The 20,476-nt window shown below is 43.3% G+C and overlaps 1 protein-coding gene and 1 long non-coding RNA gene across 4 annotated transcripts in view; one reads left to right on the forward strand and one right to left on the reverse strand.

The window, feature by feature from the left end:
* WIPF1 (WAS/WASL interacting protein family member 1) overlaps window positions 1-20,476 on the reverse strand; it is a 113,093-nt gene that overhangs the window by 57,625 nt on the left and 34,992 nt on the right. The window contains exon 1 of one of the 3 annotated variants that reach the window (XM_012532163.3): window positions 11,977-12,044. The exons of 1 other annotated variant lie outside the window; for it this stretch is intronic. The gene's annotated coding sequence lies outside the window, so the exon portion shown is untranslated. Of the gene's footprint in view, window positions 1-6,769; window positions 8,063-11,976; window positions 12,045-20,476 lie in introns of those variants that run through there. One more of the 3 variants, XM_012532162.3, reaches the window with a different exon arrangement.
* LOC117200500 (uncharacterized) lies at window positions 12,052-18,304 on the forward strand. The gene is made up of 2 exons (XR_004482075.2): window positions 12,052-12,229; window positions 15,315-18,304. It is a non-coding gene; the product is annotated as an uncharacterized LOC117200500 (long non-coding RNA).

Raw genomic sequence — 20,476 nt, forward strand, 5'->3', positions numbered from 1 at the left:
GTATTTTCCTTCTAGATGGTGAAGAATAGCCTGGGATGCTAACGACAGGCCCAGAGCAGAGAACCGGTGACCTTTGTACACAATTATAGTTTCAATTTTGCCCTCCTGGACCCCAATCAAAACTCGTCATCGCCTGCTCACAGAAATGCCTAGGTGTTCCATTGTATTGGGGGTGAGACAGGAGTTATATTCAAAATATTTAACAACCAATAAGGCACAGGCAATAACCAATCCAAACAATGTCTGATGCTGGAGCAGGGTCCTGGGGCACCCCTTGCTGTGCCAGGCATTAATCCTTAGTTGCTGAAATATGACAGAGGTCTTGGGGGTGCTGGGGGTGTACTCGGGTGACTGAGGTTGGTGATGAGTCACCAACGGGTTTTGAAGCATCTCGGTATTTTAGTAACCAGCGCGGCTGCACCAGTGCTAACAGTCTGAATAGCATCTGCTGCAGTGGGGGGCTGCTCCTCCCAAGGGTCCCCATGGAGGGTTCCAGTGTGGGAGCTGACCCTATTGCCCTTCGGCACTCTGTCTGGCTGGTACTGTGGGGACAGAGCCCAGCCCTTCTCTCTGCGCCTGGAGCTGAGGTCAGTGCCTCTAGGTCCTGGACCACTTCCAAGGCTCTCAGAAGCCCCTGCTCATGTCTTCTCAGGGCTGGCTGGCTGCAGTCTCCCAGCTCCCAGGCACCTTCTAGGAGCAGCCTGGACAGCTGCTGCCAGCTGGCACCGAGGAACTTCTACGCAAGAGAGGGCTGGGTGTTTCCTGTAAGTCTGATGGAGGGGCATGTTCGTAGTCCACAGGCATCACACCACCCAAGCAGCCCCACCACCGTACGGGGCAGCGATGAAAAAAGAGACTTTTTTCGTGTACCCTCTCATTTCAAGGACTGGTTTAGCAACTACCCGAAATTCCTGAATGGAGCTCACGTTTCACTTTTTCATAAAAGAGGTCATTCTGCAGTGCCTCTTGTTCTATATTATTTTGCTAAAATGCTCTGGTTGGTCTACTTTGCTCTTGCTTCTGGTAAACAGAGGAGGGGAGGCTTTGGCTACAGGTAGCCCTGGGTCTGAATTCTGGCTCAGGGGACTGCAGCCCAGTCACTTCCCCTCTGAGGCAATGTAAAAACTTCTGTAAACGGGGCTCACACAGAGCCTGTCTTGTAGGCTGGTCGAGGGTCTAATGAGACAAAGACAAAACTGATAGATACTCTTATAAACTGAGCACAAGATTGAGAATAAAAACTGCTAGTCTCTGTTTGGGGTAGGAACTTCCAGTGTTACTCCAGTGTATTAATTTAAGTATTTCTTAAATAGGTCTTTTTTGTTCACTCAGGCTGACTAAAAAGCAGACAAAGGGCGAATTTAGAGGTCAAATATATTCAATAGGTTTGGCACAGACTTAGATCCAACCTATAAGAACTCAGCGTTCTCCCTACTGAATGAAGTTAGCATACCTCCTTTTAAAACCAGGAAAAGAGCTAACATACATTAATTCATTAATATTCGTATAACTAGCTAACATTTGTTTCAATCACAATAAATGCAATTTCAAATCAAGATAATATAAACATAAACACTAAAAGATGAAAAGAGAGAGGGTGTGGAGAAAAGGGAACCCTCTTGCACTGCTGGTGGGAATGTGAATTGGTACAGCCACTATGGAGAACAGTATGGAGGTTCCTTAAAAAACTACAAATAGAACTACCATATGACCCAGCAATCCCACTACTGGGCATATACCCTGAGAAAACCAGAATTCAAAAAGAGACATGCACCAAAATGTTCATTGCACCTCTATTTACAATAGCCCAGAGATGGAAACAACCTAGTGTCCATCATCAGATGAATGGATAAAGAAGATGTGGCACATATATACAATGGAATATTACTCAGCCATAAAAAGAAACAAAATGGAGCTATTTGTAATGAGGTGGATGGACCTAGAGTCTGTCATACAGAGTGAAGTAAGTCAGAAAGAGAAAGACAAATACCGTATGCTAACACATATATATGGAATTTAAGGGAAAAAAAATGTCATGAAGAACCTAGGGGTAAGACAGGAATAAAGACACGGACCTACTAGAGAATGGACTTGAGAATATGGGGAGGGGGAAGGGTAAGCTGTGACAAAGCGAGAGAGTAGCATGGACATATATACACTACCAAGCGTAAAATGGATAGCTAGTGGGAGGCAGCCGCATAGCACAGGGAGATCAGCTCGGTGCTTTGTGACCACCTAGAGGGGTGGGATAGGGAGGGTGGGAGGGAGGGAGACGCAAGAGGGAAGAGATATGGGAACATATGTATATGTATAACTGATTCACTTTGTTATAAAGCAGAAACTAACACACCATTGTAAAACAATTATACTCCAATAAAGATTAAAAAAAAAAAAAAAAGAAAAAGTGCCATTTGCAGCAACATGGATGGACCTAGAGATTATCATACTAAGTGAAGTAAGTCAGAGAGAGAAGGACAAATACCACATGCTATCACTTATATGTGGAATCTAAAATACAACACAAATGAACATATCTACAAAACAGACTCACAGACATAGAGAACAGACTTGTGGTTGCCAAGGGGGGAGGGGCAGGGGAGGGTTGGATGGGGAGTTTGGTACTAGCAGGTGCAAACTATTATATATAGAATGGATAAACAACAAGGTCCTATCTTATAGCACAGGTAACTATATTCAATATCCTGTAATAAACCATAATGGAAAAGAACATGAACTTTGCTGTACACCCGAAACTAACACAACATTGTAGATCAATGAAACTTCAATTAAAAAAAAAACAAACAGGCTCTGATTACTCCTCACCGTCACCTCTAGTGCTGCCACCCTGGTCCAAGGCACCCTCATCTCTCACCAGGGTACTGGAATAGTCTCTCTCTTCAACTCTTACTCTCCTGTGCGGTACTCTCAATACAGTAGCCAGAGGCATCCTTTAAAGAACAAAGCCAGACCGTCTTCTCTCCATGGCTCAAAGGGATCCCAAAGCTCCCTCTCACTCTTTCTTTTTTTATGTTTTCAAATTCAGAGCCATAAAATCTCAAAATAATTGTGGCAATACGTTCTAACGTAAACCTTACTCAGCAGGATATTCTTTTTTTTTTTTTTTACATCTTTATTGGAGTATAATTGCTTTACAATGGTGCGTTAGTTTCTGCTGTATAACAAAGTGAATCAGTTATACATATACATATGTTCCCATATCTCTTCCCTCTTGCGTCTCCCTCCCTCCCACCCTCCCTATCCTACCCCTCTAGGTGGTCACAAAGCACCAAGCTAATCTCCCAAGCCAGAGTCCTACAAGGGCCTACAAGGCCCTCCAGGACTTCCCCCTACTTCCCTCCTCCTCACTTACTCTGCCTGGTCACACCAGCTCCTCCTTATTCCTTCAATATGCCAGGCTTGCTCCTGCCTCAAGGCCCCTGTGCCTTTTCCCCAGTAATTGCAAGGCGAATTCTCTCACCTCTTCAAAGACTTCACTCAAATGCCACCTTCTCCGTGACAATCACCCTACCTGCCCCACTTAAATCCACACACCCACCCCTGCCTTGCCACTCTTCCTACCCTGCTGCACTCCTTCCACAGTCCTCGCTACTTTTAACCTTGTCCTATACCACGTGACGTACTATTTTATTAGGGTTATTGTTATTGTCCACACCCCCCACCTAGAATTTAAGATCTACATGGAAGGGGCTTGGTAAATATTTCTGAATTAAGGGAAAATGCCCCCCAAAGGGCAGATAAAAGACCCCATAAGATATCAAGAGTCCAAAAAAGGGCTTGTAATGTCCAACTGCAGGACCCACATATTATATTTCATTTTCTTCTTTTTTTCCTTTTTTTTTTGCGGTACGCAGGCCTCTCACTGTTGTGGCTTCTCCTGCTGCGGAGCACAGGCTCCAGATGCTCAGGCTCAGCGGCCATGGCTCACGGGCCCAGCTGCTCCGCGGCACGTGGGATCCTCCCGGACCGGGGCACGAACCCGTGTCCCCCGCATCGGCAGGCGGACTCTCAACCACTGCGCCACCAGGGAAGCCCCATTTTCTTCTTTTCATAATGCTGTGGCATTTTAAAGAGGAGTGACAAAGAAGTAGGACTGACACTGAGGAAAGGATGCTGCTTGCCCAGGAAAGACCCTGTGGAGTGGCATTCCCGGGGAGGGGTAGATCACCACACTTCCAGCACAGGGACTTCGCCATAGAGGTCCCCAAATCTCCTTTTTATCTGGGAGTCAGAGGGATCAGACTCAGAATGACCGACCCATCTTACAAATTCACGAGAGGCTCCCCGGCACACCAGAATTCACAAATGATGGCATTTCTTTCCAGTGACCATGGCCATTGCCCAGAATATACTCTTCTGAGACAGTGGTAGCAAGGAAGCTGATTTAATGTTCAGAAGGTGGTTCAGGGATCTTGGAATCAGGGCTAAGGATGGGTAAGCCTCTTGAAGCTGTTTAATCTGGGCCATGGTCACTGGAAAGGCTACTTAATCTGGGCCTGATCTTCAGCCACACTGCTCAACGGACAGCCCTCTCAATCCACAGTCATGTCCGCCAGATTGAGGGTCTCTTTTACTGGCCAATCCTGGGCAACTGCTGGGAATTTTTCCTTTCTGGGCTGTCGTCTTCTTTGCTCCAACGGAACCATCACCGTTCACTGCACACAAACTTTCTCCAGGTAGGACGGATTAGGTGTCTCCTGGTAAGGTTACACCCATATTGCTGTGCCACCTTCCAGAAACAGAGGTCACTTGGCTGGAGTTTTGTGAGCTCATAAGCTCCTCAGTCGCTTGGCCCACCCCTCTCAGGCATGGGTCTGGCCTCTGTAGGTCCCAGAGGGGTAGAACATCCAGAGTCCAAGTCCTTGGGAGCTCTCAACACTGCAGCCCGTGCTGGAGCCAGGAGCCGTGACTGATGGTCACCACTCTCACTAATTAGCTCTTTTGGCCAAGACGAATCACCTAAACTTTCGGGGCCTCCGTTTCCAAATCTAAAAATGAGGGGAGGGTTTCCCTGGCGGCGCAGTGGTTAAGAATCCACCTGCCAACGCAGGGGACATGGGTTCAAGTCCCGGTCCGGGAAGATCCCACATGCCACGGAACAACTAAGCCCGTGAGCCACAACTACTGAGCCTGTGCTCTAGAGCCCGTGAGCCACAACTACTGAGCCTGTGTGCCACAACTACTCAAGCCCACACGCCTAGAGCCCGTGCTCTGCAACAAGAAAAGCCACCGCAATGAGAAGCTCCTGCACTGCAACGAAGAGTAGCCTCCGCTCACCACAACTACAGAAAGCCCATGTGCAGCAACGAAGACCCAATGCAGCCAAAAAAAAATTAATTCAAAAAGTAAAAATGAGGGGATTGAACCCTTGAAGATCCCTTCTATTTCTAAAAACCCAGAGTTCTATTTTTTACCTACCTCTTTAAGTTTTAAATAATGACAACAGCATCTGAAACCCTGTTTCCGAAACTTTTCCCAAGGCCAGATGTTCCTGGCACCGAAGTAGGAGAAAAAAATAGTTTTTGAATAACCTAACTATTTTGTCTTTTAGAGCAAATTATCCTCTGGCCTTTTCAATTCCCTTTCCCCTACTGCTACCTCCTTATGAATCCTTAAAAAAAGCTTTAAAAAAGGAAGCTATCCACCCTTCCATATTCATCAGGATCTATCTCATAATAACATTATTCCCCCCGCCCTCCCCCCCCAATTATTTTTCCTATGAAAAACCACACAAACACTTTCATTGTGGCAACTATGCTCATCAGCCTTGATTTGTCCCTGTTTTGCAGAGAAGGGTATTAAATGCTCTGAGGAAATGGAACACAAAGGTTAGAGGCGGGGCTGGGGGAGGAAGCAAGCTGTCTGCGCAGGTGAGTTCTGGTCTCAGTTTTCAGGAGATGATGGGCAGGAAGGGGGAACGCAAAGGGAAGGAGAGAAAGAGTGAAGGCACATGTTGTTTGCTTTGAAAGAGCTTTTAGGCGAAGCCCTGGTGGCAGCCCATCAAGAATGTTCAGTTGGTTAAATGGCTTCTGGAACTGGGACTTTCCTACGAAGTCACACCACAGTGAGAGGGCGGAGCTGGAACGCCAACTCCTGTCCTTTAGCAGCTCTCTCTGCGCATCTGTCTGCGTAGCAAGCTGGTAAGGTATTGGGCAGCCCCGCTACTGGTCCCACACCCAGTTAGTTTCCAGGAGCCAGGATCATTCTACAGGTCTCTAAAGCCTTGAAGGAAGACCAAATCTTTCCGTAGCCATCCTGGAAATCAAAGATGCTCCAAACCACCACTTAATAAGTCAGTGATTTATTGAAAGAAGAGCAATTCACTAGCAGACCCTCCAAATGCATCTATAGGTATAATACATGAATAACTGCCTAGCCTGAAGTTAGCAGCATATTCTAAATAATTGTAGGTGCCAAGATATCATCTAATGACTTTTAACTGAGGAAGCATATGCCCTAAAGAATTTTTAGGAGGGGTGGGTACATGCATGTGTGCAAACATGTATCCTACTATAAAAAAAAAGTCTCTGTTTTTAAGTCACACTAGGATTACAAACCAATACAATGAGTGAACCTAAAATATGACATATTATTTAAACACAGGCACAAACAAAAGCAGAAAGCTAGCCTAATTCATACCAGAAAGTATCAAAAACAGACATTCTGGTAAGTATCTAGCTAGTCTGACAGTCTCAAAGCAGTAACTTCGAATTAGTATGGAGAAATTACAATGTTGGTGTTGTATGAATACCTCCGGGTGGCACTGGCGTAGGATGTCATGTACACTAGGAAGAGGTGCCTCTGAAGTTTGTCGGTTTGTTGCATCATAACAGGGTTCCGCCTCCAGGACTCATATTTTCCCAGTTTATTCTGTTATTCTTTTCAAGACAAAGCTTTCTCTGTCCTTTCATCAACAAACAAATACATGTTACTGTCATTTCCTGATAGCTTGCTTTTTTGGGGGGGTGGGTGTGGGAGAGGAGAGGAGGGACACTAAGGCTTTTTGGGGGGGGGTTGAAACAGCACCAACTTTGTAAGTGATGAGGAAGTGGAGGGAAATTGAAACGGTAGAGTGAAGAATCAGTCGGGCACACAGGCAATCTCTTCCCTAACCACAATGATACTCCATTTAGAAGTAGCACCTCCAGCAAAAGCAGCCCTACCACAGCACTGTGCCCGCCTGTCCATCACATCTTCCCTACCAGTTCCTTCCTGAAAATCTGAAATCTACACAACCCCCTGGCCACAGCTCCAGAAGAGTCCCGCCTTTCTTGCTCCTTTTCCTGGGACAGCAGACCAAGTCCTCTTTGGGTCCTTACTACTCAGAAGCTAAATGCATTTTGCTTGAGGCATTCATGAAGGAAAATGATAATGGTTTCATAATCTGAGGTGAATTCAAGTCTGTGGGTTTGGAGGGAGGGTGGTATAAGAAGACATAATTACTGGATGACTCTCAGAAAGTATGTTTCTTCTTGCACAGAGTCTAGTTTTAGTCAACAGAATTGAGGATAAGGCTTTCTCCTGACGTTTACATAGCTGAAAAAGTATAAATTAGGGAAGGAATAAAAAGCATTACCCCAAGCTCTTCCCTTTCTTTTCCTTCTCTTCACCTTTGTCAGTTCTCAAAAACCAAACCTCTTATAAGCTGAAAATGACTGAGATTTTGTATAGCACTCCAGAGTTAGGATAAAAATCATACTGTTGGGAAAAAAAAACCATATTATTGAAACTCATGCTCTTTCCCAAGGGTGTAGGTCACAGGAGGCAGCTGGTTCCTAGTAGATAATGTGAACATTAGAACCTGCACATACAATACTTTAAAAATCTACAGTTCCCTAAATATTTAGAATACATAAAGAACCCTTAAAACTCAACAACAAAAAACCAAATAATCTCATTAAAAAATGGGCAAGGGACTTGAACTGACATTTCTCTAAAGAAGATATACAAACAACAACAAGCATATAAAAAGATGCTCAATATCACTAATTGTTAGAAAAATGCAAATCAAAACTATATCATCTTACATCCATCAGGATGGCTGCTATTAAAAATCCAAACAGGGCTTCCCTGGTGGCGCAAGTGGTTGAGAGTCCGCCTGCCGATGCAGGGGACACGGGTTCGTGCCCCGGTCTGGGAAGATCCCACATGCCGCAGAGCCTGCGCGTCCGGAGCCTGTGCTCCGCAACGGGAGAGGCCACAACAGTGAGAGGCCCGCACACCACAAAAAAAAAAAAACAACAACAACAAAAAAAACCAAACAAACAGAAAACAACACGTTATTAGCTAGGTTGTGGAGCAAATGAAACCCTTGGGCAGTGTTGGTGGGAATGTAAAAGGGTGTAGCTGCTATGGAAAACAGTATGGCAATTCCTCAAAAAATTAAAAATAGAACTACCATATGATCTACCAATACCGCTTTTGGATATATATACAGAAGAATTGAAAGCAGGGTCTCAAAGAGGTATTTGGACACCCATGTTCACAGCAGCATTAGTGACAAAAGCCAAAGGTGGAAGCAATGCAAATGTCATCCACAGATGAATGGATGAAGAAAATGTGGTCTATACGTATAATGGACTATTATTCAGCCTCAAAAAGGAAGGAGATTCTGACACACGCTATACCATGGATGAACCCTGAGGACATTATGCAAAGTGAAATAAAGTAGTCACAAGAAGACAAATACTGTATGCTTCCACTTACATGAAGTACCTAGAGTAGTCAATCTCATAGAAACAGAAAGTAGAATGTGGTTGCCAGGGGCTGGGGGAGGGCAAGTGGAGAGTTGTTGTTTCATGGCTATAGAGTTTCCATTTTACAAAATGAAAAAGTTCTGGAGTTTTACAACAACGTGAATATATTTAACGCTACTGAACTACACATTTAATAGTTAAGGTGGTAAATTTTATGTGTATTTTACCACAGTTGAAAAAACCAAATCTATGGCTCCCAGTATGCTAGTGATGTTAACAATAACACCTCAGACACACTCAGGAACTTCTCTCTGAGAGGCCCAGAGGGCTGGCCTACAGACTCGCTGATGCCAACTCAAAAAGACGGCCGAGGATAAATTCAACTACATGGTTGCACTCATCGGAGTTTTATTTTTTATTTTCTTTTTCTCCACTAACATGAATATTTTGAATATCTCACCATTACACTCCTCTGAAACTCAGGCCACCCAAACATCTGTGGATGCCGATTCTGAAGTGCTACTCTGCATTATCTGGGATTCTGGGGAAAAGAGGCCTGCCTAAATGTCAGGGTCCAGGAGAGGAGGGATATGTGAAGTCAACCCCTTTCCTCTTCTTTTTTTTTTTTTTTTTAAATTAATATTGTAAATTGGCATTCTGGTGTATAAATCAGGTTCCTCTGTGTTTGCTTAATATGAATTAGTTCCTCAAAGTTGCTTATTAATTAATTAATTAATTTTTGCTGTGTTGGGTCTTCGTTTCTGTGCAAGGGCTTTCTCTAGTTGCGGCAAGCGGGGGCCACTCTTCATCGCGGTACGCGGGCCTCTCACTATCGCGGCCTCTCTTGTTGCGGAGCACAGGCTCCGGACGCGCAGGCTCAGCGGCCATGGTTCACGGGCCTAGTTGCTCCGCGGCATGTGGGATCTTCCCAGACCAGGGCTCGACCCCCTGTCCCCTGCCTTAGCAGGCAGATTCTCAACCACTGCACCACCAGGGAAGCCCCCTTCCTCTTCTTATTTAGAGAATTCAGTAACATGCCCATGCAGTCCCTCCCCATAAAATTCGGCATCTTTTCTCCAGATAAAAGATGACCACTTCTCTCTTTCTACTTTTGACCTTCACACTGAACTGGCAGTACTTCCTGTCTAAGAATTACACGTGAGATTAATATTCCAGGTGTTCTCCACCATCCAACACGATCTACCACCTTCTGCCATTCTGAGACCTCTTCTTTTTGTCTTTTTTCTTTTCCGGAACCACTTCCAGATTGGGGGATCAAAGGCACTGCATAATAATGACACTTTATAAACCTTCTCTTGCATCTCAAACACAAAGGAGCACAGTGACGGTAGGAAGCTGGAGAAATGGCTGGGGAGAGAACAGATTCCCCCAGGAGAAAGGGAAACAGCTTTTGGAAGGATGCACTCCAAGAAAAAAGATGTCAGGTCCATCTGGAAAGTATTTAACAAAATAAAAAGCCCTTTTCTGCTATGAGCAGCAGATTAGCAGAATACAAAACTCCCTGATCAACAAACCTCTAGGACCAATTAAAAATCAAAACAAAACCGAAAGAAGAGCTCCTTCTAGGGATGTCCAGCCATGGCTAAGTTGTAAGCCTCTTTCTGGTGCTCAGGAGAGCTCCTGGTACCACGTGCAAGAGACCTTTCCACTGCAGTGCTCCTCCATGTGTCTCCTCCAGGCATTTATTTGTGCAAAGGGCTCCAAACATCAAATAAAGTCCAATCTCCCCTCCAGCTCCGACCCCCAGTGGAAACGTGGGCTGCCTCAGTCAGAGCTAGTGCAGGGTTTCTGAAACCACTTGGGCTGAGAACTCCAACTTAGAATCCTCCCATAGTCTGTCAGCTTCCTCTCCATCTTCTTGCATAACGTGGTAGCAAAACATGAAATAAATGTGGCAATCTGAGGACATCATCAACAATGATGTTTTTCCTCTTGCCTCACAGTTTTGGTTATTTTGCAGTACTGGGACATAAACAACACACGGGTCCACTAACCCCTCACCCCACTGTCGTTCTGTTTTCCAGCACAGACACTTTGTAGTACACTTTGGAATGAAGAGAAGGAAACAAGAAGCTCCCAAACCTGGGCTCTTCTCTGCCTTTCTCTCCCTGCCTCTGTTAACACGTGAACAGCCACAGAAGAAGGCTAGTTTGTTTTCAAATGGCCCAGAAAAAAAGCTCGGCAACCTCTCTGGCTAACCTGTTTTAGTGCTTAACGAGAGCCCAAGAAGGTGGTGACTTCCTTCCTCTCACTCAGATTTGAGACACTTTCCTTTGTCATACAGGTCTGAAAGCGGCAGGCCGTTGTGTAAGAGCCTTTTACTGAACTTCTTTATTAAACTGTCCCTCGAGGACCACAGGATGAATAATCTTGGGCCCTTTAGCTGTTTCTGGGCTCTAATTTCCAATGCTTTGACCATCTCTTGGGCTCTTTTCTAGACTCCTCAAATCTTCCCTTCTAGAGGAAGAACAAGCTGAAGACACAAAGCTCTAGTGACAGACCTCATGGCTTCTATACACCCTGCACATGACAGCCCCAGGCTGTGCTCTGAAACCCTGGGGCAGGGGGAGGCAGGGGACTTCCTCATCCCACGTTCAAACTGCCCACACCCCTCTACTCCCATTTTCTGTTAATAAAAGAAGGAAAATTGCAAAAAAAAAGAACACAGAAAGGAAGAGGGCAGAAAAAAATATATAAAAGAAAAGGGAACTTAAGAATTTATAAAGATACAAGAAATTATTTTAACAGGAAACACAAGCCAAAAGATTCGTTCTGCCAGGCAAAAAGTGCATAAAAACAGCAAACTTTTGCATGCAGCCTTGCAGCGAGTTTGTCCACACACTATTGCTGCACTTTCTACCGCCCTTTGAGCACCCAGCGTCTGCCTCCAAACACAAAATGATGTGTCCCAATGTACGCTAATAGGTAAACTCGAGGAGAGGCTTAGCTGGATTCCATGAAATAAGTAATTTAATGACCATCTGAAGGTTTGTTTTTTAGGGTACAGAAGTTCTGAATAGGGAAGCGGGAGGTTCTGAGAATTTCATTTTCATAATAATGGCTTGCTGCTGGTTCCTCTAATAACATGTGGCTACCAGCTACGCCCTGGCTCTTACATCCAAAGCCGGAGCAATTTCTCCACATTGCAAAGAGTTAAAGACGGTTTAAGGAAAGAGAACCAGTTAGGTATTTTAGAATGGCTATGAAAGATTTTTCAGGGGGAGAAAAAAAAGGCACTAACCTGTGTTGTTTTAATCCGCTGAAATGACCCAGGTTCTCAAGTTCCCCCTCTGTCTTCTGGCCAGCTTCCTGTAAGTGTGGCATGTGACATTATACTTCCTTACTGCACCTTCTCTGACTTGTTCAAGGAGCCGTCAGAGGCATGTGATAAGACCATCTCCCTGCCTGCTTCACGCTGGGGTAATCCTGTGTCTGAAGAAATGCTGTGTCCTCGCAGGGGTCCCCAGCTGGCTTCAGGCATCCCTAGGGCTCAGGTAAAGAGGAGAGAAGCAAAGGGGGTGGGGGGCCGGGGACAGTAGTATCCGGGCTCCTGGCTCTTCTGACTCCACAAGGAGGGAGGGGGAGAAAGGGAGAGACAGAGACTCTTGGGCCCCAGGCTGCCCATCTTGGGGTAGGGGCGTCTGAGCTCACTGGGGCTTAGGCGCTGTCCTATCACCAGGAGAGGCAGGCCTTGGTGCTACTGCCCTGGGAACTGCTGAGGAAGGGCGGCCGTGGTGCTGCACCCAGGGTGTCCCCAGGACGCTCTCTGGAGGGCACCAGCCCGGAGGAGCACACCCAGGGCCTGGCTCGTGGTTCTGCACCCTGCAGCGACAGGGGCCACTCACCCTGAGTTTCCGGGGACAGTCTCAAGTTCACATCCCGTCTAGCTAGTCCTGCTGACGGACTGTGTGCCCCAATTCTGGGCTCAGCAAACAACGCCCCAGTACTCCCTGCCTCCCAGGGCTAAATAACTGGCACACACTTCCCCCCTGCTGGTCTCCAAAATATGCCAGCCTTTTGGTTTCCCCTGAAAGGGCTGACTTTGTCTTCCTGTGGGATGGTGGGGGGGTCCTGGCGGCACGTGAGCCCTGGCCACGGGGGACCCTGATGCTGGCCTGGCAAGAGCACCTGGGAGAGGCCTGGAGCGGGGAGGCCTGGAGAAGAGCTGAGGCAGGACCAAGCGAGAAGTCCAGGGCTGCCATTCTAGCTTACTTGTCCCTGTGGTCAGTACCCGCCTCTTTCCTTTTATAATTCCTCTAGCTCTCTGGAGGTCCAACACACTGGAATTTGTGGATGTAGGAAGTGGTATGTGGGAGTAAAACGATGTCCTGGACAGAGGGGAATATTCTGCAGTTTGTGCAACTTGACTCAGTGCAGAAACCCCAACGTTGCCTCTATTTGGCTACGCTGGTACAATTCTTTTTTTAAAAAATGCTTTTAAAGGCATTTTTTAGTTGTTTTTTAGGAAGGTAACCGTAGACAAGCTCACTGTTCCAAGTCTTGAAAATATTACCCTATAACTCCCTCAAAGAATTTTTCCATGTGAGTTTCTACCGAGTAAGGGAACGAACCCCGGGAGTCAGAACCCTGGAGAACACTAAAACCCTGAAGTCTCACCACATAATTACATTTCTGGCTTTGAAAACATGCATAACTGTTTTTACCATTTTGACAGTTGATGGCTGGTTTTCTGATTGAACTGTACAGTTAGATCAGCCAGTTGAGTGAGTCAAGATGGCTGAAAGCACGGCATTCGCTTTAAAATAGGAATAATGGTAGAACTTTGCCATCTTGGAAAAGCAAAATACTCCATCGATGATAAATAATAATGAGTCCATTTAAATTTATTCAGAAGTGTCACATTCTGGGCTCAGCTGCCAGTTCCATTTTTTTCAGCTAAGCAGTTACATATGTTCTGCTGCAGCCATGCTCTGTGTGGAATTTTTAAAGGTCTCAACAAAATGCCTTATAACTTCCTTTTAAACTCTAGAATCTGGCCTCCTGTCCGTGAATTTTGTTTTTTCTTTCTGTTTAGGCATTAAAAGAATTTTAATAGACTTTATCTTCTGGAACAGTTGTAATTATAGAGAAATCAAGAAGATAGTAAGGTTCCCACACATTCTGTACCCAATCTCCCCACTATTAAAATCTTACATTTAATATGATAGATAAATAATTAAGAAACCCAATATTGACACATTATCATCAACTAAAGGCCATAGGTTATTTAGATTTCCTTAATTTTTTTCCCCAATGTCCTTCATCTGTTCCAGGATCCCATCCAGGACACCGTATTACGTTTAGTCATCAAGTCTCCTTAGACTCCTCTTGGCTGTGACAGTTTCTTAGACTTTCCCTGGTTTTGATGACCTTGACAGTTCTGAGTACTGGTTAGGTATTTTGTAGAATGTCCCACAATGGGGATCTTTCTCATGATACTGGGGTGATGGGCTGTTTGGAGGAAGACCACAGAGGTAAACTGCCATTTTAATCACATCAGATCAAGCACATATACTATCAACATAATTTAATACTGTTGACGTTGGCCTTGATCACCCGAGGTAGTGTTTGTCAGGTTTCTCCCCTGGAAGGTTGCTCCTTACCCGCTTCCATACCATACACTTTGGAAGGAAAAGCTTGAGGGTGGAGTTATCTATATAAATTATTCTGAATTTTTCTTCACGGAAGATTTATCTCTTCTCCCCATTCAACAATGTTTTCAACCGTTTATTTACATCAGTATGGCCTCATAGGTATTCATTTTATACTTCAGGTTCTAATTCAACACTATTTTACTAATTGTGTTGCTCAAATTGTTCTACCTTTGACTGGTGAGACCTCTTTCAGTTGGCTCCTGTGCTCCTTTGACATTCTCCCACCAATATTTTGTGTCTTGGTTTTTGTTTTTGAACATTTCATTATCTTCTGGCACTAAGATATGCTCCACGCTTATCACGTATAGTACCGCCCCAACGGTCCATGGCTTATTTTGTCTTGACAAGAGAATAAAAGAAAATAAATCTATGGACCTGAGAAAACTTAAATTTGCCTTCAATTGTCATTAGTTCTGCCCCATGTATTAGTGAACATTTTAAAAGTTGTTTTTATAAAATTAGTCCTATCCTCTACCAGCAAGAAAACACCAAAACATCAACTGTGTGAAATTCTGCATTTCCTTAATTCCAAGATGCATGTTTGTGTTGATAGTGCTTTTTGCCTTCATATTCTAACATTTCTGGAACCAAAGTATACATTTAATACCATGTCCTTGCCCCCACCTCCTCACCTGTCATAAAGTTGATGGTACACCTTACAGCTGATGGTGTCTTGGGAATGGAGGAAGTAGAGCAGACGATTAATTCTTGTTTGGACCGTAGACGTCATTTAACTACTTTCACTGATATTTTTCCCCCACTGAACAAATATTTTGACTAAAGTGGTTTGATGTGTAGCATCTGCAGATTTTTACCTACTCCCAGACACATTCTAACTTTACCTCAAACCACATATGCTCATCAAGCATTAAATTCTCTTCAATTTTTTATGGGTTTACTATCTGATTCCTTTTATGTTTACCAGGTCACTTTTTCAAGATCTCAGAATCCATCATCATGCCTGAGGAGCCTAATGCCGACACTAAATGGTTGCAAGAATGATGTCTCACTCTTACACATGAGGACTAAAAGTGCTTACTGGTCAGAAGCAGATCAGGAAGGACTCCTTGGTCCCCACCTTTCCTACCTGGGGAAGCCATCTGATTACATAATGGCAAAACTGGTCATTTCTTTCTCTGTGGCCAGGAACTCATGAACTGCCGCTGCTTTGGGAGTGTCATGCTTTATAGACTTTTTTCTTTTAATGGACAGAGACTCGTTTATCTAATCACCACGGGCATATTTCACGACAGTCACAGATAAAATGCCCAGTCTTTTCACCCAGGCAGATAGAACTTGGGTACTCTAAACATCATTATGTGTCCTACTCCTGTGTAAAATATACTAACATACTGACTGTGCCCTAACCATCTCACCAGCATCCAGAAGAGATTGCAAGAGATGCCACACTGACTTTTTTTGGCAGCCCTTACCACATACACGGAGTTGTCCCTTGGTATCTGCAGGGGATTGGTACCAGGACCCCTCCCACACCACACACACACCAAATTCCACGGATGCTCAAGTCCCTTACAGTCAGCCCTGTGTATCCGAGGTTCCACTTCGGTGGATACAGAGGGCCCAGTGTACTTTAATTCTCACAGCAATCCTTTGAGGTAGGTACTGTGATCCCCACTTCACAGTTAAGTAGCCAAGTCAGAGGAGCTAAATAACCACCCAGAGGCCCTTGATAAGTTTGAAGCCAGAGACTCAGAGCCTAATGCTTCTCTTTGCTATAGATGGTTTACCATCTATAACTCACAAACGGGCACTTTATTGAATACAGTCTTGTTCTCTAATTATTTTTTGCACATGCTTTTCACCTCAGCCAAACCTAAGTGACAGTGAGGACAGGGACAGTGTCTTTTAGCCCATTAACTCAGCTTTCCAGCCTCATTCCAGCAGCTTTCCTGTTAACTCTGAACTTTTGCCTAACTGCCAATCAAATTTTTTTTCTTATTGGAAAAAATTCACAACTTTTCTCATAAAGGTAAATAATTTAACATCATAATTTCCCTCCCCCTACTTTGTTGTTTAATTTTGTTTTTCATTTATTAGCTTCTTAAATTCTAAGCTTATTTTCTTTTCAGTCCTTTAAATAAAAGGCTTAACTTTTTATCTAACTATATTTTTAGTACAATCCCCATAATTCAGCGCACTGCATTTTCATTGTTAATTTTAAAATAGTCTATAGTTGCAGTAGTGATTTCCTTTTTGATCCAAGAATTATTTAAAAGGACCATATCTTAGTTTCCAAGTGCTTGGATGGAGGTAGGGGCAGGAGCCATCTTGTGTAACTTTCAATGCTATGTTATTGTTATATGTCTACTTTTTGGTTAGTTTAAGTTTCTTTGTGGTGTAGTATTTCATCAATTTTTGAAAATGATCCATGGTCTTTTAAAAAAACTGTGTATACTTCCTATTTGTTGAGTTAGGTTAATAATAATAACTATGTTATTCAAATCTTCTGTTCCTACTTAATTTTATTTACTTGATAAAATTCTGAAAGTATTTTGTTAAAGTCTCCCACTATGATTATGGAAAAGTTTATTTACGCTTTAAATTTTTTAATTTATTTTTATTTGCATTATTTTGCTTGTATTTTTAACAAATTTTACTTTAATTCAGTGCTAAATGTTCAGTACATAAAGTTTCATTGTTATTGAATCTTGTTTGATTTATATCTATTCTTTTATGTCTCGTTCAATATTTCTTTTTACATTGAATCCCACACTTTTTAGAATTAATATTACTATCCCTATTTCTGTTTTGTTAGTTAGAATTCACCAACCTATCCCTTTATTTTCTGACTTTCTGTGTAATTTTGGTATACAAAGATTCCTAAAGACAGCATTTAGCTGGATTATCTTTTTAATCAATCTGAGAGTCACTGATTTTAATATAGGAATTTAACCTAGTCACATTTATTGTTATATGTTTATCTTATGCTTGCTATTTTATCATATGGTTTTCTTCTTACTTTTTTTCCCTCTTTTCTTGACCTTTGCAGATAGACTATGGTTTTTATTATTGTAGCACCCCTAGCTCTGTGTGTGTGTTTTAATATCTAATGGTTTAGAAATCCTACCTATAGTTTTTTCTAAAGATCAAATACATGTGACCTTTCTTGGTGAACATCAGAGAACTGCATAGTAGGACCCTGTTAATTGGTAAGGTCAGTCCATTGCTTTGGGAAATTTAATGGCAGATTCATGTTAGTAGCAATAATAGATTTTGTGTATATATGGGAATGACACTACATAGGTATTAGAAACCCTTCTAAAAGAGTATGTGACCAGATCTCCATTTACTTCCCTTCTCCCTTCCTACAACAAGGACTGGCTACTACAGCTTTCACAAATCTTGTGGATGAGTGTGGGGTAGAGGGGCAGTCAAGAACCTAGTGGTTGGGATACAGCCAGGAACATCTTAAGGAATGCTTCTGCAAATTCTGGACTCTGAGACATACATGCACTTTGGAGATCTGTAGAAGTATCTGTAGAAGGGAGGTTGTCAGGGTGAGTTTCCTGCTACTTCACTTCCAGTCTCTAGAAGTCATCATCAGCTGAGAAATCTAATCTAGAATTAGCTAAGAGTGCAACAGTAAGATCACAAGAATGTAAACATACCCTCTAAAGAGGTGAAGAATCCAAATGAGAAAATAAATGTTGCTAGACCTGCTTAGGAGGCTAGAATTCTGAGTTTCTTAATGTCTAGTTAAGAAAGCTCAGTAATCAACAAGAATCCACCTTTTTTTTTTCCCCTAAAAATGAGGTGGTTTCCACTTTTTTAAAACTTTGATATAGGTGCAGGGGTGATGGAGAAAATTCTGGCCATAAAATACCTATGTATGTGTATTCTTTGTATGTGCTTCTATAAGTGCATGTGTTTGAATAAAGGTTAACATTAAAATTCCATATTTAATTTTTCATGGAGAATTCCAGTGGGAGGGAGGGAAGAGGGATAAAGGTGAAGCAACTGTTTGAAGACCTGCCATTAACTCTCAATTTACTGGACTGAGATCCTGGTTTGGATCACAAAGAAGAAGTGATTAAATACCTTAAAAGAGTGTTTCTGTTCTAACATATTTTAAAAATTAATTTAGCCACATAAAATTTTATGAAGTAAATCTTTTTTTAAGCATTCTCATAATACAAAAGGGGAGACTAAGGGATTGCAAGAGTTGAAGGGATTTGTTCAAACAAGTAAATAAGTAATAGAACTGTGATTTAAACCCAAAGCTTCTGACTACAAGTCCAGTGTCATTTCCAACATACACCAAAACTTCTGTTTCAGAGAAAGCTAAACCCATGCACACCACATGCATGTTTTGCAGAGAGAAATTGCAGCAAGGCACACCCTTGGCAGTCAGTGCTTCACCATGTAGGTCAAACAGTCCAGCCGGACCCCAGAGCAATTGTTTCTACACTGACCCTCAGGGGTTTTGGGAGCATTATGTCATGCCAAAGGCTTTCCTCATTAGCAGTCATGCAAAAAGACACCATGCACCACATTTCTGAGCACTTGGAACAGCTAAAAAGAAGATGAAAAGTCAAGAAAGTTCTCTTGATGATGCACCGCACTCTGGTACATTTGACTATGCCATTGTAATGTAATCTAAGCCAGAATCATCAAGCACTCTGGCCAGCTGTCTTTAAAGCCAGAGCCCTACCTGACAGAGTCATTCTTTGGCACACTACGGGACCTGAGGCCAACAACCAAACTGGCTGTTTCCAATTTCACACAGCTTAATTCCAAATAACTAGGCCCCTCACTCATCTTTGCTGTTGATCAAAACATTGAAAGCATATGGCAAATTCCCTTGTTCAAAATAAGACTGGCTAGGGGCACACAGAAAGCCTTGACATTCACCCAGCATGAGTTTTAAGAAGGCTCATAAACACAGAACTCCAGAGGCTGTAGACAGTATTGAGAACCAAGACCCTCTCACATATTTCTTGCTCCTTTCTTTTAGGCTGAATAGAGAAAAGAAGAATATAAGGCAATCTTACAATTCAGAAGTGAACCAAGGTTACTGGGAGAGATCATGAGTGGGTATTACGCAGATCTGTAGCCCTGATTCAGGATTTGTGTTTTTCTCACACGTATACATAACACGGGACCAAGAGAACAGCTAACTAATTGCCTGTTTTCACAATCTTCCTACTCAGATGCATCCCTCCCTTCCACATTTAAGAGCACATAGAATATGGTAGAATGGGTAAACAAGCTCATGTCATTCCTAAAAGGAAGGATTCTGGAATCAAACTACCTGGGTTCAAATCCCAGATCCATCACTTACTAATTGCAGTGAATTACTTTATTCTTTAGGTCCCAGTTTACTCATCTGTAACATGCAGATAACCTTCTGAGTATTGAGTGTGATGCTGCATTCAAAGAGCTTAGCCAGTGCAGTGCATAAACGGTGGCTCCTGTTACTGTTAGTAGGTGGAAATTTTATTAGGAAATTCTACATTAGAATTTCTTACAAGAAATGCAATCAGGGACTTCCCTGGTGGCACAGTGGTTAAGAATCCACCTGCCAGTGCAGGGGACACGGGTTCGAGCCCTGATCCGGGAAGATCCCACATGCCGCGGAGCAACTAAGCCCGCGTGCCACAACTACTGAAGCCCGCACGCCTAGAGCCCGTGCTCCACAGCAAGAGAAGCCACCGCGACGAGAAGCCCACGCACCGCAACGAAGAGTAGCCCCTGCTCGCGGCAACTAGAGAAAGCCCGCACGCGGCAACGAAGACCCAATGCAGCCAAAAATAAATAAACAAATAAATAAATTTATTAAAAAAGAAAAAGAAATGCAATCAGAGTGAGGCAATGGGCTTTACTTCTGAGGGTGCTGGGTAAACAGGAAATAAAAGATATTCAGAAATCAGAGGCAGTGGAGCTACAGGTCCTCCAGTCATTCTAGAGAGGCACAGTCCATCCAGGAAGTAGAACAGGAAATCCATCTGCATACTCTAACTTTGGAAGTGGTGTAGCATTTATGCTTCTAAATTTGGAAGAGATGGATGTATTTGTGTCTGATCAAAAAATTAGGAGGAAAATGGTTTGCGAATTATATCTCCATTA

This window comes from Orcinus orca, chromosome 7 (assembly GCF_937001465.1).
Source record: "Orcinus orca chromosome 7, mOrcOrc1.1, whole genome shotgun sequence".
Taxonomy (NCBI): domain Eukaryota; kingdom Metazoa; phylum Chordata; class Mammalia; order Artiodactyla; family Delphinidae; genus Orcinus; species Orcinus orca.